The sequence below is a fragment of the Somniosus microcephalus genome, chromosome 8 (assembly GCF_052327205.1).
Source record: "Somniosus microcephalus isolate GS21.2 chromosome 8, FLI_Smic_1.0, whole genome shotgun sequence".
Classification (NCBI taxonomy): Eukaryota; Metazoa; Chordata; class Chondrichthyes; order Squaliformes; family Somniosidae; genus Somniosus; species Somniosus microcephalus.
This window is the reverse complement of record NC_140994.1, coordinates 263,338,227-263,355,286: the sequence shown is the minus strand read 5'-3', so window position 1 is coordinate 263,355,286 and position 17,060 is coordinate 263,338,227.

Sequence of the window (17,060 nt, the reverse complement as noted above, 5' to 3'; positions counted from 1 at the left end):
TTTGATCCGATGGTTGTGAGATCGCTTAGCTCTGTCTATCGCATGTTGCTTCCGTTGTTTGGCATGCAAGTAGTCTCACCAGGTTGACACCTCATTTTTCGGTATGCCTGGTACTGTTCCCGGCAATAAGGTGACAGATGGAGTATAATATGGGGAAATGTGAGGTTATTCACTTTGTTGGAAGAATACAAAAACAGAATATTTTTTAAATGGTGAGAAACTAGTAAATGTTGGTCTTCAAGAAGTAGAATCAGTTTGGGTGGAGCTAGAAAACAGCAAGGGGCAGAAAAAATAGGTGGGAGTTGTCATGTCCGCGTATCAATAATACACGGACTGCAGGAGAACAATAATAACAGGTATTTACTGAACAGAGGGTAAGCTTAAACTGAAAGTACAGAAGCCTGCTATGGCTTTATATACAGGTGTGGCCACTGCCGGTACTGCAGTATAAAATCAGTTCTCTCTTAAAGGTACATACACAACAGGAGTTGTTTATCGGCCCCCAAATAGTAGTTGTAATGTAGGGCTAACAAGAGAAGTTAAAGATAGTATTAGATCAAAGGAAGAGGCTTATAATGTTGCCAAAAAGAGTAGTAAGCCTGAGGATTGGGGGGATTTAAAAATTCAGCAAAGGAGGACCAAGAAATTGATAAAGAAAGGGAAAATAGAATATGAGAGTAAACTAGCGAGAGACATAAAACAGATTGTAAAAGCTTCTATAGGTATGTCAAAAGGAAAAGATTAGCAAAAGTAATTGTGGGTTTGTTACAGGCTGAGACAGGAGAAATTAAAATGGCAGGGATGCGTTGGTTGTCATCTTCCAAAATTCCATAGATTCTAGAACGGTTCCTGCGGATTGGAAGGTAGCAAATGTAACCCTGTAGGAACGGAGGTTCCTATCTGAATAAGGTATTTGACTCGATGAATCAAATCAACAGTTTTTAATGAACAACGAAGTTAACAGGGAAATGACAGGAGAAACAGTACACAGGTCTATTCAGCTTGCTGGGCACTCGACGACTACTGGAAGATTCTGGAAGCTGACGTCATGACGGCATCGCGTTCTTCGCGCCACTGGTGGTCACGTGATCGGCGTCATGACGTCATCACGTGGAGTGCAGGAAAACACAATACAGTACAGTTAACAGGCAGTTTAAAGGTGCAGTCCGCGGCTGCACTACACTGTAGTTAAAGGGATTATTACTAATTGTTCTGAGACCCTTGGTGGCTCCGCCACAACCCCACTATTTAAGAAAGGAGGGAGAGAGAAAACGGGGAACTACAGACCAGTTAGCCTGACATCAGTAGTAGGGAAAATGCTAGAATCTATTATTAAGGACGAGGTAACAGGGCACTTAGAAAATAATAGTAAGATTGGGCAGAGTCAACACAGATTTATGAAAGGGAAATCGTGTTTGACGAGTCTGTTAAGAGTTTATTCAGGTTGTAACTAGCAGAATAGATAAGGGGGAACCAGTGGATGTGATGTATTTGGATTTTCAGAAGGCATTCGATAAGGTGCCACACAAGAGGTTAGTAAACAAAATTAGGACTCATGGGATTGGGGAAATATACTAGCATGGATTGAGGATTGGTTAATGGACAGAAAACAGAGAGTAGGAATAAATGGGTCATTTTCGGGTTGGCAGGCTGTAACTAGTGGGGTACTGCAAGGATCAGCGCTTGGGCCTCAGCTATTCACAATCTACATCAATGATTTGGATGAGGGGACCAAATGTAATATATCCAAGTTTGCTGATGATACAAAGCTGGGTGGGAATGTAAGTTGTGAGGAGGATGCAAGGAGGCTTCAAGGGGATATAGACAGGCTAAGTGAGTGGGCAAGAACATGGCAAATGGAATATAATGTGGAGAAACGTGAAGTTATCCACTTTGGTAGGAAAAATAGAAAAGCAGAGTAATTTTTAAATGGTGAGGGATTGGGAAATGTTGGTGTTCAGAGGGACCTGGGTGTCCTTGTACACGAATCACTGAAAGTTAACATGCAGGTACAGCAAGCAATTAGGAAAGCAAATGGTATGTTGGCCTTTATTACAAGAGGATTTGAGTATAAGAGTAAAGATGCCTTACTGCCATTATATAGGGCCCTGGTGAGACCACACCTGGAGTATTGTGTACAGTTTTGGTCTCCTTACCTAAGGAAGGATATACTTGCCATAGAGGGAGTGCAACAAAGGTTCACCAGACTGATTCCTGGGATGGGAGGATTGTCCTATGAGGAAAGATTGAGTAGACTAGGCCTATATTCTCTAGAGTTTAGAAGAATGAGAGGGTGATCTTGCTGAAACACACAAAATTCTTACAGGGCTTGACAGGGTAGATGCAGGGAGGATGTTTTCCCTGGCTGGGGAGTCTAGAACCAGGGGTCACAGTCTCAGAATAAGGGGTCACCCAATTAGGACTGAGATGAGGAGAAATTTCTTCACTCAGAGGGTGGTGAATCTTTGGAATTCTCTACCCCAGAGGGCTGTGGAGGCTCAGTCGTTGAGTATGTTCAAGACAGAGAGCGATAGATTTTTGGATATTAAAGGAATCAAGGGATATGGGGATAGTGCAGGAAAGTGGAGTTGAGGTCGAAGATCAGCCATGATCTCATTGAATGGCGGAGCAGGCTCGAGGTGCCGAATGGCCGACTCCTGCTTCTTATTCTTATGTTCTTATGTACAGGCGCAAGCACACGTGAATTGGAGGAGAAAGTGAGGTGGATGTCTTTTGGATGTCAGTGTCTGCCTCGAGGGATGGAGATTGTCCACCATCATCCTATGCAGGGGACTGCAGATGGTCCTGTAACCACAGGTACCACGTATGCTACACAACACAGCTGTAACCAGTTGAGTGCTGCCTCAGAATGGCCAGGGATCCGTGTGGGAGCGCAGTCTGTACAGGAGTATGTTATAACAGCTCACAGCGCTAAGGCAGGGGGCTATATTGCACAGCCAGGGTCAAGTCCGTGTTTAGCATTTTCAGACCAACTGTGTGCCAGCACGACACAGGCAAATATGTGCAGGACATGTTTCAAACTGCAAAAGAATTGTCGGAATTGCCATGTTTGCAGCTGGCTGCAGCTGTACAACTGATAATAGTGTGTTGGGATAACCACTGACTGACTTCACACAACCACAGAATCCATCAGTATAATCTCACCACGCTACTGTTCACATACACTGTTAATGGAACAGACATTAGCAGTCGCAATAAAATGCATAGAGTATGCGGGTGGGTGGGAGCCTAACCACCAGGAATCTGGTGTCCTGTTACTGTTGACCAATATAGCATTCCTTTACTCAGTCTGGAGATACCCTATTTGACCGCATTCACAATGGAGTTCAAATGGATGAGCACAGCTCCAACAACACTCAAGAAGCTCGACACCACCCAGGGCAAAGCAGCCCACTTGATTGGCACCCCATCCACCACCTTAAACATTCACTCCCTCCACCACCGGCGCACCGTGGCTGCAGTGTGGACCATCTACAAGATGCACTGCAGCAACTCGCCAAGGCTTCTTCGGCAGCACCTCCCAAACTCACGACCTCTTCCACCTAGAAGGACAAGGGCAGCAGGCGCATGGGAACACCACCACCTCCACGTTTCCCTCCAAGTCACACACACACACCATCCTGACTTGGACATCCATCGCCATTCCTTCATCGTCGCTGGGTCAAAATCCTGAAGCTTCCTTTCTAACAGCACTGTGGGAGCACTTTCACCACACGGACTGCAGCAGCTCAAGAAGGCAGCTCACCACCGCCTTCTCAAGGGGAATTAGGGATGGGCAATAAACACCGGCCTTACCGCATCCCGAGAATGATTTGAAAAAAAATAAATGGCCCAATGATTAGACACAGCTTTCAAACTGAAGGTCACCGGTTCGCATCCCATCTTTACTAAGGAGCTCGTGCACGGGTAATCCTTGTGATGAAGGGAATCCCCTTAATTGAACTCCAGATTATCCAACGGCTATTTGGGCACCAACATCATTGGCCACTCAGCCTTTGTGAAAAGACTGGACACTGTCCGCAGAGATTGCACAGTCCAGGCCCTGGGTCAGTGCCAGCGCAACTTGGATTAAAGGCAAGTTCAGTCCACAAGCGTGGCCCTGAGTTTCCGGTCGCTTGCCATTTTAATTCACCATCCCACTCCCACGCTGACCTCTTTACCCTCGGCCTCCTACGCTGTTCCAATGAAGCTCAACGTAAGCTCGAGAAACAGCCCCTCATCTTTCGATTAGGCACTTTACAGCCTTCCGGACTCGACATCGAGTTCAACAATTTCAGACCTTAACCGCTGTTCCATTTTGTACGGACAGCAGGTGCTGGTAATGATTGTGCTGTGCATTTAATCTCTCCGGCCCTCCACCCTATCACAGACCTTCAATTTTGTTCTTTCTTCCCCTCCCCCCCTTTCTCTGCCTCTGTACTTGCTTAAAAATCTGTTACATCTCTGAAACTTTTTCCCATTCTGACAAAAGATCATCGGCCTGAAACGTTGACTATGTTTCTCTCTCCACAGATGCTGCCCGACCTGCTGAGTGTTTCCAGTATTTTCTGTTTTTATTTCGGATTTCCAGCATCCGTAGCATTTGGCTTTTGGGTCAGTGTCAGCGGGTCATCTGACTACAACTTTGCCCGCAATAAAAGGGACGCTGGCAGCACGGATACAAAATTTGCTAAGTGACAGGAAACAGAGGTTGTTTTTCGGACTGGAGGACAGTGGTCATAGAGTCATAGATAGAGCCATAGAGTTATACAGCACAGAAAGAGGCCCTTCGGCCCATCGTGTCCGCGCCAGCCAGCAAGCCCTGTCTATTCTAATCCCATTTTCCAGCACTTGGTCCGTAGCCTTGTATGCTATGGTGTTTCAAGTGCTCATCTAAATGCTTCCTGAATGTTGTGAGGGTTCCTGCCTCTACCACCCTTTCAGGCAGTGAGTTCCAGATTCCAACCACCCTCTGGGTGAAAAAGTTTTTCCTCAAATCCCCTCCAAACCTCCTGCCCCTTACCTTGAAACTATGCCCCCTGGTTATTGATCCCTCTACTAAGGGCAAAAGTTCCTTTCTATCAACCCTATCTATGCCCCTCATAATTTTGTACACCTCAATCAGGTCCCCCCTCAGCCTTCTCTGCTCTAAGGAAAACAACCCCAGCCTGTCCAGTCTCTCTTCATAGCTGAAGTGCTCCAGCCCAGGTAACATGCTGGTGAATCTCTTCTGCACCCTCTCCAATGCAAAGGAAGTAAAGGGAGTAAATTAAGGGTAGGACATGGCAGGGCAGCTTGGCAGCGTGGAGTGCTCCTCCTGTGCTATGTGGGAAGTCAGGGACACTTCAGTGTCCAGGGCGAATACATGTGCAGGAAGTGTCTCCAGCTGCAGCTGCTCAAAACCCGCGTTTCAGAGCTGGAGCTGCAGCTGGAGTCACTGTGGAGCATCTGCGAAGCTGAGATCTTCGTGGATAGCACATTTAATGAGGTGGTCACACCACAGGTAAAGAGTGCACAGGCAGACAGGAAATGGGTGACCGCCAGACAGAGTAAAAGAACTAGGAAGGTAGTGCAGGAGTCCCCTGGGTCCATCTCACTTTCCAACAGATTTTCTGTTTTGGATACTGCTGGGGGAGATGGTTTCTCAGGGGAATGCAGCAAGAGCCAAGTCCGTGGCACTACGAGTGGCTCAGCTGCACAGGAGGGGAGGAAAAAGAGTGGGAGAGCAGTAGTGATAGGGGATTCTATCATAAGGGGAACAGATAGACGTTTCTGTGGCCACAGAGGTGACTCCAGGATGGTATGTTGCCTCCCTGGTGCCAGGGTCAAGGATGTCACTGAACGGCTGCAGGGCATTCTGAAGGGGGAGGGCGAACAGTCAGAAGTCATGGTTCACATTGTAGAAAGAGGGATGAGGCCCTGCAACAAGAATTTAGGGAGCTAGGTAGCAGATTAAAAAGCAGGACCTCAAAGGTTGTAATCTCTGGATTACTCCCGTTGCCACATGCTAGTGAATATAGGAATAGGAGGATAGAGCAGATGAATGTGTGGCTAAAGAGTTGGTGCAGGAGGGAGGGCTTTAGTTTCCTGGATCACTCGGTCTGCTTCTGGGGAAGGTGGGCCCTGTACAAGTCGGACGGGTTGAACCTGAACCGGGACGGGACCAACATTCTTGCGGGGAGGTTTGCTAGTATTGTTGGGGGGGCAGTTTAAACTAACTTGGCAAGGGGATGGGATACGGAGTGGAGCTATAGTAGGGGGTGATGCACAGCCAAATATAGAGGAAAAAACAAGTCAGCCTGGAAGGCAGAGCAAATATGTAATGGCACAAGGGAGTATGGCAAGGCTGGATGGCATTTATTTTAATGCAAGGAGTCTTGCGAGTAAGGCAGATGAATTGAAGGTGCTGATGAACACATGGGAGTATGATATTGTTGCTATCACAGAGACATGGTTGAGGGAGGGGCAGGACTGGCAGCTCAATATTCCGGAGTATAGAATCTTCAGACGAGACAGAGGGGGGTGTAAAAGAGGAGGGGGTGTTGCAATATTAATCAAGGAGTCAATTACTGCAGTAAGGAGGGATGATACCATAGCAGGTTCCTCTAATGAGGCCATATGGGTAGAACTTAAAAACAAAAAGGGGGCAAGCACTTTGCTGGGAGTGTACTATAGGCCCCCAAACAGTCAGGGGGAGATAGAGGAACAGATATGTAGGCAAATCTCAGAGAAGTGTAGAAATAATAGGGTAATAATAGTTGGGGATTTCAACTTCCCCAATATTAACTGGGATAGTCAGAGTGTGAAAGGCTTAGAGGGTGCGGAATTCTTAAAGTGCATCCAGGAGAGCTTTTTGAGCCAGCATGTAGAAAATCCTACAAGAGAGGGGGCGGTACTGGACCTAATTCTGGGGCATGTAACCGGGCAAGTGGTAGAAGTGTCAGTAGGAGAGCATTTAGGTAACAGTGACCATAATTCGGTGAGATTTGAGGTAGTCACGGAGAAGGACAAAGATGGACCAGAAATAAAGGTTCTAAATTGGGGGGAAGGCCGATTTTAATATGATAAGGCAGGATCTGGCCAAAGTGGACTGGGATCAGCTACTTGTAGGAAAATCCACATCCAGTCTTTCAGAAAGGAAATAGAGAGAGTACAATGCCAACATGTTCCCGTAAAGGCCAAGGGTGGGACCAACAAGCCCAGGGAACCCTGGATGTCAAGAGATATACAAGAATGGATTAGGAAAAAAAGGGAGGCTTTTGGCAGATACAAAGGACTAAAAACAGTGGAAGCCCTAGAGGAGTATAGAAAGTGCAGGGGGGTACTTAAAAGGAAATTAGGAGAGCGAAGAGGGGGCATGAAAAAACACTAGCAGGCAAAATAAAGGAAAATCCCAAGGTGTTTTATAAGTATATTAAGGGCAAGAGGATAACCAGGGAAAGCGTAGGGCCCATTAGGGACCAAAGTGCCAATCTGTGTGTAGAGCTGGACGATGTGGGTGAGGTTTTAAATGAATATTTTGCATCTGTGTTCACTATGGAGAAGGACGATGTAGGCATAGAAATCAGGCAGGGGAACTGTGATATACTTTAACAAATTAATATTGAGAGGAAGGAGGTACTAGTGGTTTTAGCGGGCTTAAAAGTGGATAAATTCCCAGGCCCAGACGAGATGTATCCCAGGCTGCTGTGTGAGGCAAGGGAGGAGAATGCAGGGGCTCTGACACAAATTTTCAGAACCTCTCTGGCCACAGGGGAGGTGCCAGAGGACTGGAGAACAGCTAACATAATACCATTATTCAAGAAGGGTAGTAGGGATAAACCAGGGAATTACAGGCCAGTGAGCCTAACATCAGTGGTAGGGAAATTATTGGAAAAAATTATGAGGGACAGAATTAGTCTCCACTTGGAGAGGCAAGAATTAATTAAGGATAGCCAGTATGGCTTTGTCAGGGGGAGATCATGTCTAACCAATTTGATTAAATTTTTCGAGGGGGTGACTAGGTGTGTGGATGAGGGTAGTGCAGTTGATGTAGTCTACATGGACTTCAGTAAGGCTTTTGACAAAGTCCCTCATGGCAGACTGGTCAAGAAGGTAAGAGCCCATGGGATCCAGGGCATTTTGGCACATTGGATCCAAAATTGGCTTAGTGGCAGGAGGCAGAGGGTGATGGTTGAAGGTTGTTTTTGTGACTGGAAGCCTGTGTCCAGTGGTGTACCGCAGGGATTGGTGCTGGGTCCCTTGCTGTTTGTAGTGTACATTAATGATTTAGATATAGGAGGTATGATCAGTAAGTTCGCAGATGATACGAAAATTGGTGGAGTGGTAAATAGCAAGGAGGGAAGCCTTAGGCTACATGATGATATAGATGGGTTGGTTAGATGGGCAGAACAGTGGCAAATGGAATTTAACCCTGAAAAGTGTGAGGTGATGCATTTTGGGAGGACTAACAAGGCAAGGGAATACACAATGAATGGTAGGACCCTAGGAAGGACAGAGGATCAGAGGGATCTTGGTGTGCATGTACATAGATCCCTGAAGGCAGCAGGACAGGTAGATAAGGTGGTTAAAAAGGCATATGGGATACTTGCCTTCATTAGCCGAGGCATTGAATATAAGAGCAGGGAGGTCTACTTAGACCACAGCTGGAATACTGTGTGCAGTTCTGGTCGCCACGCTTTAGGATGGATTTGATTGCATTGGAGAGGGTGCAGAGGAGATACACCAGGATGTTACCTGGGCTGGAGCGCTTCAGCTATGAAGAGAGACTGGACAGGTTGGGGTTGTTTTCCTTAGAGCAGAGAAGGCTAAGGGGGGATCTGATTGAGGTGTACAAAATTATGAGGGGCATAGATAGAGTAGATAGAAAGGAAATTTTCCTCTTAGTAGAGGGGTCAATAACCAGGGGGCACAGTATCAAGATAAGGAGCAGGAGGTTTAGAGGGGATTTGAGGAGAAACGTTTTCACCCAGAGGGTGGTTGGAATCTGGAACTCACTGCCTGAAAGGGTGGTAGAGGCAGGAACCCTCACAACATTCAAGAAGCATTTAGATGAGCACCTGAAACGCCATAGCATACAAAGCTACGGACCAAGTGCTGGAAAATGGGATTAGAATAGATTGGGCTTGATGGCCAGTGTGGACACGATGGACCGAAGGGCCTCTTTCTGTGCTGTATAACTCTATGACTCTATGACCACTGGACACAGGTTTCCAGTCACAAAAACAACCTTCGACCATCACCCTCTGCCTCCTGCCACTAAGCCAATGTTGGATCCAATGTGCCAAATTGCCCTGGATCTCATGGGCTCTTACCTTCTTGACCAGTCTCCTATGCAGGACTTTGTCAAAAGCCTTACTGAAGTCCATGTAGACTACATCAACTGCACTACCCTCATCCACACGCCTAGTCACCTCCTCAAAAAATTTAATCAAATTGTTTAGACATGATCTCCCCCTGACAAAGCCATGCTGACTATTCTTGATTAATCCTTGCCTCTCCAAGTGGAGACTAATTCTGTCCCTCAGAATTTTTTCCAATAATTTCCCTACCACTGATGTTAGGCTCACTGGCCTGTAATTCCTTGGTTTATCCCTACTACCCTTCTTGAATAATGGTACTACGTTAGCTGTTCTCCAGTCCTCTGGCACCTCCCCTGTGGCCAGAGAGGTTCTGAAAATTTGTTTCAGAGCCCCTGCAATCTCTCCCTTGCCTCACACAGCAGTCTGGGATACATCTCAACTGGGCCTGGGGATTTATCCACTTTTAAGCCCGCTAAAACCGCTTGTACCTCCTCCCTCTCAATGCCAGGGGTTGGTTCTAGGACCACTGCTTTTCATGATATATATTAATGACTAGGACTTGGTTGTACAGGGCCCAATTTCAAAATTTGCAGATGACACTAAACTTGGAAGTATAGTGAACAGTGAGGAGGATAGTGATAGACTTCAAGAGGACACAGACAGGCTGGTGGAATGGGTGGACACGTGGCAGATGAAATTTAACGCAGAAAAGTGTGAAGTGATACATTTTGGTCGGAAGAACGAGGAGAGGCAAAATAAACTAAAGGGTACAATTCTAAAGGGGGGCAGGAACAGAGAGACCTGGGGGTGCATGTGCACAATCGCTGAAGGTGGCAGGGCAGGTTGAGAAAGTGGTTAAAAAAGCATACGGGATGCTGGGCTTCATAAATAGAGGCAGAGAGTACAAAAGCAAGGAAGTTATGATGAACCTTTATAAAATACTGGTTTGGCCTCAACTGGAGTATTGTGTCTGATTCTGGGCACCGCACTTTAGGAAGGATGTGGTTAGGATCTGGAATGCATTGCCTCAATCGTGGCTTTCAAAAGGGAAGTGGATAAGTACCTGAAGGACAAAAATTTGCATGTCTATGGGGAAAGGGCGGGGGAGTGGGACTAGCTGAAGTGTTCTTGCAGAGAGCCGGCACAGGCTTGACGGGGCCGAATGGCCTCCTTCTGCGCTGTAACCATTCTATGATTCTATGATTCCAGGAGGGGTATCCCAGCCAGACCACCTCCAGTGCTCACCCATCATCCAAACTCTCTGTCAGGAGGTACTGAATAACGAGCATTGGACCCTGACCCATTTATTTTCCCTCCCTAGCTCACTTGAGACCCAAAAAAAAGAAACACTTTGCATTTCTATGGCGCTTCACAGCCAATGAAGTACTTTTTGAAGTGTTGCCATGGCAGCCAATTTACGCACAGCAAGCTCCCACAAACACCAATGGGATAAATGACCAAATCATATGTTTGAATGAGGGATAAATATTGGCCAGGACACCGGGGAGAATTCCGCTACACTTCTTCCAATAGATTTTAAGTAATTGGTAGGAGGTTTAGAGGGGAATTGAGGAGAATTTTTTTCACCCAGTGGGTGGTGGGGGTCTGGAACTCACTGCCTGAAAGAGTGGTAGAGACAGAGACCCTCATCGCCTTTAAAAAGTACTTGGATAGTCTTCTCTTCTTCTTAGGCAGTCACTCGGAGCCGAGGATGACTTGCTTCCACATTAAAAATGAGTTCTCAGGTGACTGATGAGTCCAATGCGGGACCTCCAGTCTCTGTCACAGGTGGGGCAGACGGTGGTTGAAGGGGCGGGTGGGTGGGGTGCTTGGGTTGATGTGCGCTCCTTGCGTTGCCTGCGCTTGGCTTCCGCTTGCTCCCGGCGAAGAGACTTGAGGTGTTCGGCGCCTTCCCGGATGCTTCTCCTCCACTTTGTGCGGTCTTGGGCCAGGGATTCCCAGGTGTCGGTGGGGATGTTGCACTTTTTCAAGGAGGCTTTGAGGGTGTCCTTGAAGCGTTTCCTCTGCCCACCTGGGGCTCTCTTGCCGTGACGGAGCTCCGAGTAGAGCGCTTGTTTTGGGAGTGTCGTATCGGGCATGCAGACGTTGTGACCCGTCCATCGGAGCTGATCGAGCGTGGTCAAAGCTTCGATGTTGGGGATGTTGACCTGAGCAATAACACTGACATTGGTGCGCCTATCCTGCCAATGGATTTGCAGGATCTTGCGGAGTACCTCTTATGTTCTTATGTTCAGCTCGTTGGGTGCACATCCTTTCGACACTAAATCAGCTCATGTGACGTGTTGCCTGAGCGTTTTAGCAATGCGGGTCCAGGGCGTTGTTACACTGTCACTTGGTGTTGGTGGCACCGCTCCAGTGCTTTGAGGTGCCTGCTGTACATGGTCCATGCCTCTGAAGCATATAGCAGGGCGGGTATCACTTGGATATGCACTTGAAATGCCATAACTTGCAGGGCTACGGACCAAGAGCTGGAAAGTGGGGTTAGGCTGGAGAGCTCTTTGTCGGCCGGCACGGACACGATGGGCCGAATGGCCTCCTTCTGTGCTGTAGATTTCTGTGATTCCTTGATTCTGGTGACTGTGGGATCTTTTGCACCAACTGCAGGCCCAGCTGATCTCAACTATTTCAGCACAGACCAGTGATTGTAGCTGGAGGCTATTATAGAGGTACTAAACACTCTGCTATCTCACCATCTATAATCTCAATATAAATGCTGTTTTTAAAAAAAAAGGATACAGCATTTTGTATATTACCCGCATGATTTATTTAGTCAGCAGGTTTAGGTTGCAGATTGCACACATTTTAATCTATAATTTATTTTTCATAACAAACAGAGGCTTTACTGTACTTGCGTATGTCACACTGTTTTGCTTGTCCTGCTTAATCCTTATCTTATTCTATGAATGCTTCATCACGTCAGCCCGCAGCTTTCGCTCTCTGAGTAAACTCTGACCGCACTGATCTGAGCGATAGCAGATAAAGGGAGAGCTTGGAACAAGTGACAGTGTACCAACGCCCTGGACCCACTTCGCTAAATTCTCAGACAACACGTCACATGAGCTGATTTAGTGTCGAAAGGATGTACACCCAATGAGCTGAACGTAAGAACATAAGAATTAGGAGCAGGAGTAGGCCACACAACCCCTCGAGGCTGCTCTGCCACTCATAGAAACATGGAAGATAGGAGCAGGAGTAGGCCATTCGGCCCCTCGAGCCCGCTCCGCCATTTAATGAGATCATGGCTGATCATCCAAATTCAGTACCCTGTCCCTGCCTTCTCCCCATATCCCTTGATCCCTTTAGCCTTAAGAAATATATCTAACTCCTTCTTGAATATATTTAATGAATTGGCCTCAACTGCCCAGTGTGGCAGAGAATTCCACAGGTTCACCACTCTCTGGGTGAAGAAATTCCTCCTCATTTTAGTCCTAAATGGCTTACCCCTTATCCTTAGACTATGATCCCTGGTTCTGGACTCCCCCGCCATCGGGAACATCTTTCCTGCATCTAGTCTGTCTAGTCCTGTTAGAATTTTATAAGTTTCAATGAGATCCCCTCTCATTCTTCTAAACTCTAGCGAATATAAGCCTAATCAACCCAATCTCTCCTCATACGTCATTCCTGCCATCCCAGGTATCAGTCTGGTGAATCTTCGCTGCACTCCCTCCATGGCAAGAACATCTTTCCTCAGATAAGGTGACCAAAACTGCACACAATTCAAGAAGATCATGGCTGATCTTCGACCTCAACTCCACTTTCCCGCCCGATCCCCATATCCCTCGATTCCCCTAGAGTCCAAAAATCTATCGATCTCAGCCTTGAATATACTCAACGACTGAGCCTCCACAGCCCTCTGGGGCAGAGAATTCCAAAGATTCACCGCCCTCTGAGTGAAGAAATTCCTCCTCATTTCCTAGTTCTGGACTCTCCAGCCAGGGGAAACATCTTCTCAACATCTACCCTGTCAATCTGTAAGGTTCGCAAAATTCTTCAAAACCCCAAAACAGAAGAATAACCTTATTTAAAATGATTTTGGACCATCACAGAAGAAATCTGTAAAAAGGATAAAATGTGTGGTTGGGCCTAACAGAAGAATTCAAAGAGTTAAATTACACATTTTCCCTAAATGTAAGGAAGGAAGAGATTTTGGACTGTTTTAAGGAATATTGGGCCAAAGGGATTTAAAAAATAAAAATCCCAGGAAGATTTGGCTGGTTTTAAAGGCATGTTCAGACTTGCAAAAGGCTGTGACACAGGGGAGGTGGGGTGGGCCCCTGAGTTTGGATATTGGACAGTCTGGGAATGTCCTGGGCCACCTCAGCTTTTACATAAGGACAATAAAACCTGTCTCCCACTGAAAAACACAGAGCCAAGGTACATGAATAAAACAGTACATGCTCGCAGCAACACAAAAGAAAAGAACATAGCCCTACAGGGTACAACAATCAAACCGCAGTCCAAAACCAAGTGAAGTGCAATATTACCTGGTTGGTGGTAATATTGGTGGTTGTTGGTTTCTGTAGGCCTTTAGTTGCCGCGATCTCCGTTTCTTCTTCAGAATCACAGAATCACAACAGTGCAGATAGAGGCCATTTCGGCCCATCGAGCCTGCACCGACACATATCCCACCCGATCCCCGTAACCCCACGTATTTTAATCCTCCTAACACTAAGGGTCAATTTATCATAGCCAATCAACCTAACTCGCACATCTTTGGACTGTGGGAGGAAACCGGAGCACCCGGAGGAAACCCACGCAAACACAGGGAGAATGTGCAAACTCCACACAGACAGTCGCCCGAGGCCGGATTCGAACCCGGGTTCCTGGCGCTGTGAGGCAACAATGCTAACCACTATGCCACCGTGCTGCCCTGTCCTTCCTTCCTTCAAGTCTCCGATCTGGTCTTGGTGATCCGTTGAACTGTACTGTGCTGTTTCTCGAACTCTCGCCGACTGAACTGAACCGTTTCTTCAACTGAACTGAAAAAGATGGCCATCCCCGAAGCTCATTAAAGTTTTAAAACACGTTAAAAATAACAAGCCCACCAAATTTAACGAAGAAACCCGAGATTTGGCAGTCAGATAAGCCAGGCCTCAAACTAGTATAATTGAGGCCTGCTTTTTCAGTTCAGTTGAAGAAACGGTTCAGTTCAGTCGGCGAGAGTTCGAGAAACAGCACAGTACAGTTCAACGGATCACCAAGACCAGATCGGAGACTTGAAGGAAGGAAGAAGAAATGGAGATCGCGGCAACTAAAGGCCTACAGAAACCAACAACCACCAATATTACCACCAACCAGGTAATATTGGGCCACCGCGACCAACAAGAAACCAACCGCCGAAAATTCACAAACCAAAGACTTGTTTCCACTTTACAGGCTAGTCTGACTTACCCCTGGGTAAGATTTGGACACAAAAGACCCTAAAACTTGCCCTAACCTAAGAAAATTGGGTACTTACCCGATACATCCAACAGCGCGACTAACCGCACCAGCGGACCAACCCAAACTGAAGACCCAACGCAGGTGCAGTCTTCTACCATGTCCGGGGTATGGCAGGCCCCAACCGCCACAACTAAGGAGAACCCCGAAATCGCGAACCTCTACAACCTGTCAAGAAATTCATTCTGGTGAGCATTTCCTGGTCCTCTGGATTCCAGCCTAGTTAGTGTAGTGGGGTTGGGAGGGTAAGGGATTTGGTATATTGTAATTCTCCTTCGCTTATTCCGAGTGTTCCCCACCCTTTTAGAGCATAAGTTTTTATTGTATTGTATATTTTCCTGTCTCAAAATAAAAATCTCAATTCTTTTTGACCAACCCAGGTGTCCGTTGCAATTCATTACAACCCCCAAATAAGTCCAAAGCCTAGACCAAAGGGAGTGGGAGCGACTCGAACCGCTCAAGGGAGTCAGAGGTGAAGCTGAATGAACCCATGCACCACCCCTTACAGATCCCCCTCAGAATCTTATATGTTTCAGTGAGATCACCTCTCATTCTAACCTCCAGAGAGTAGAGGCCCAATCTACTCAATCTCTCCTCATAGGACAACCCTCTCAACCCAGGAATCAATCTAGTGAATCTTCGTTGTATCGCCTCTAAGGCAAGTATATCCTTCCTCAAATAAGGAGACAGAACTGTGCACAGTACTCCAGATGTGGTCACACCCTGCACAACTGTAGCAAGACTTCCTGGCCTAGAAATTGGGTTGGGGCGCCAAAGTGGTGCAAAAGTCGCCTGAGCGCAGGAATTAGCGCAGCGTTCGCGGCTTCAGCGATCGTCCGATATTCAGTTTCATTGCCCCTCGAGGGACACGGTGCGAGGCTCGAGGCGCTCCGCGTCCCTCTTAGGGCGCTGAAACTGAATATCGCAGCGCAACGTGCCGCAGCGCCACACGCTGCGGCACAGCACGCTGCGGTACTGCAGGCCTTCCTCCCACTGTTAAGGGGGCGGTGCCTGCAAAAGCGCAATCCCCGATCGCGAGTGCCGGCAAACGAGCCCGGCACCAAGGAGAAGTGCCGGGCTCTCGGGAAACAGCCGGCAATGCCGCGGGGGGTGGGGGGGGGGTGGTTAGGAGGCTGGGGATGGAGGTGCTGGCAGGCGGCCGCCGAAAAAGGCGGCCGCCCCGCACCTCCACCTTAACTTGCGCCGCTGCCGCCACAGTAAGGCCCCGTGAACCGGACGCGGGTAGCGAACGGCGCAACTGCGCCGTTCGCTACCAAATATCGCGAACGGGGCGCGAATGGGGCACTGCACACACGGATGATGTCATCGGTGGCGGCGCAGCGCAAAAGACTAACGCCACCATTATCGCCCCAACTCAACATCACGGGAGGCGCAGCCAGTGGCGCTACAGCCACTGCCTGCCTCTTTAGGCGCTAACAAGTGGCGCTACTTACCCAATTTCTCCCCCCCTTACCCTTGTACGCCAGCTCCCTTGCAATAAAGGCCAACATGACATTTGCCTTCCTAAATGCTTGCTGTGCCTGCATGCTGACTGTCTCTGTTTCCTGTACGAGGACACCTAAATCTAGGTGTCCGATACTCCAAATAGAATTTGCTCCAGTGCGCTCGCTGGGCTCAGGCAGTGATGGCACATCCCAGCACCCAGAATTTCCCATTACCAGCAAACCGACCGCAGCCTGGGCGGGACGCCACACCTACCCTCAGCCACTGGTTCACATTACCAGCTCAGTTTCCACCACGTGTTGGGTTCATTCCAAGCTGCAATGTCTTGCTGTGAGGCCGCCACAGGTCTCTTCACTGCCCCTTATGTTGTTGGTTCAATTCGCATCGTGAAGCAAGAGAACAAGCCCGCACGGCGTCCCCGGGTAAGGAAAGGGTAAACCGGCCGAGCTTCTCGCGCTTGGTCCATATCCAGCCACCCCTTCTGTGCGGGTGGGAATAGGACTGGTCTTAGGCTGGGAGACGGGGAGAACTCCCCTGCTCGTCTTCAAAATAGTGCCGTGGGATCTTTCACTGCCACCTGAGAGCAGACGGTGCCTCGGATTAACATCTCATCCGAAAGACGGCACCTCGGAGAGTGCAGCACTCCAGAGACTCGAGCACAAAAACCTAGGCCGACACTCCAGGGCAGTACTGAGGGAGTGCCGCACTGTCGGAGGGGTAGTACTGAGGGAGCGCCGCACTGTCGGAGGGACAGTACTGAGGGAGCGGCGCACTGTCAGAGGGGCAGTACTGAGGGAGTGCTGCACTGTCGGAGGGGCAGTACTGAGGGAGCAC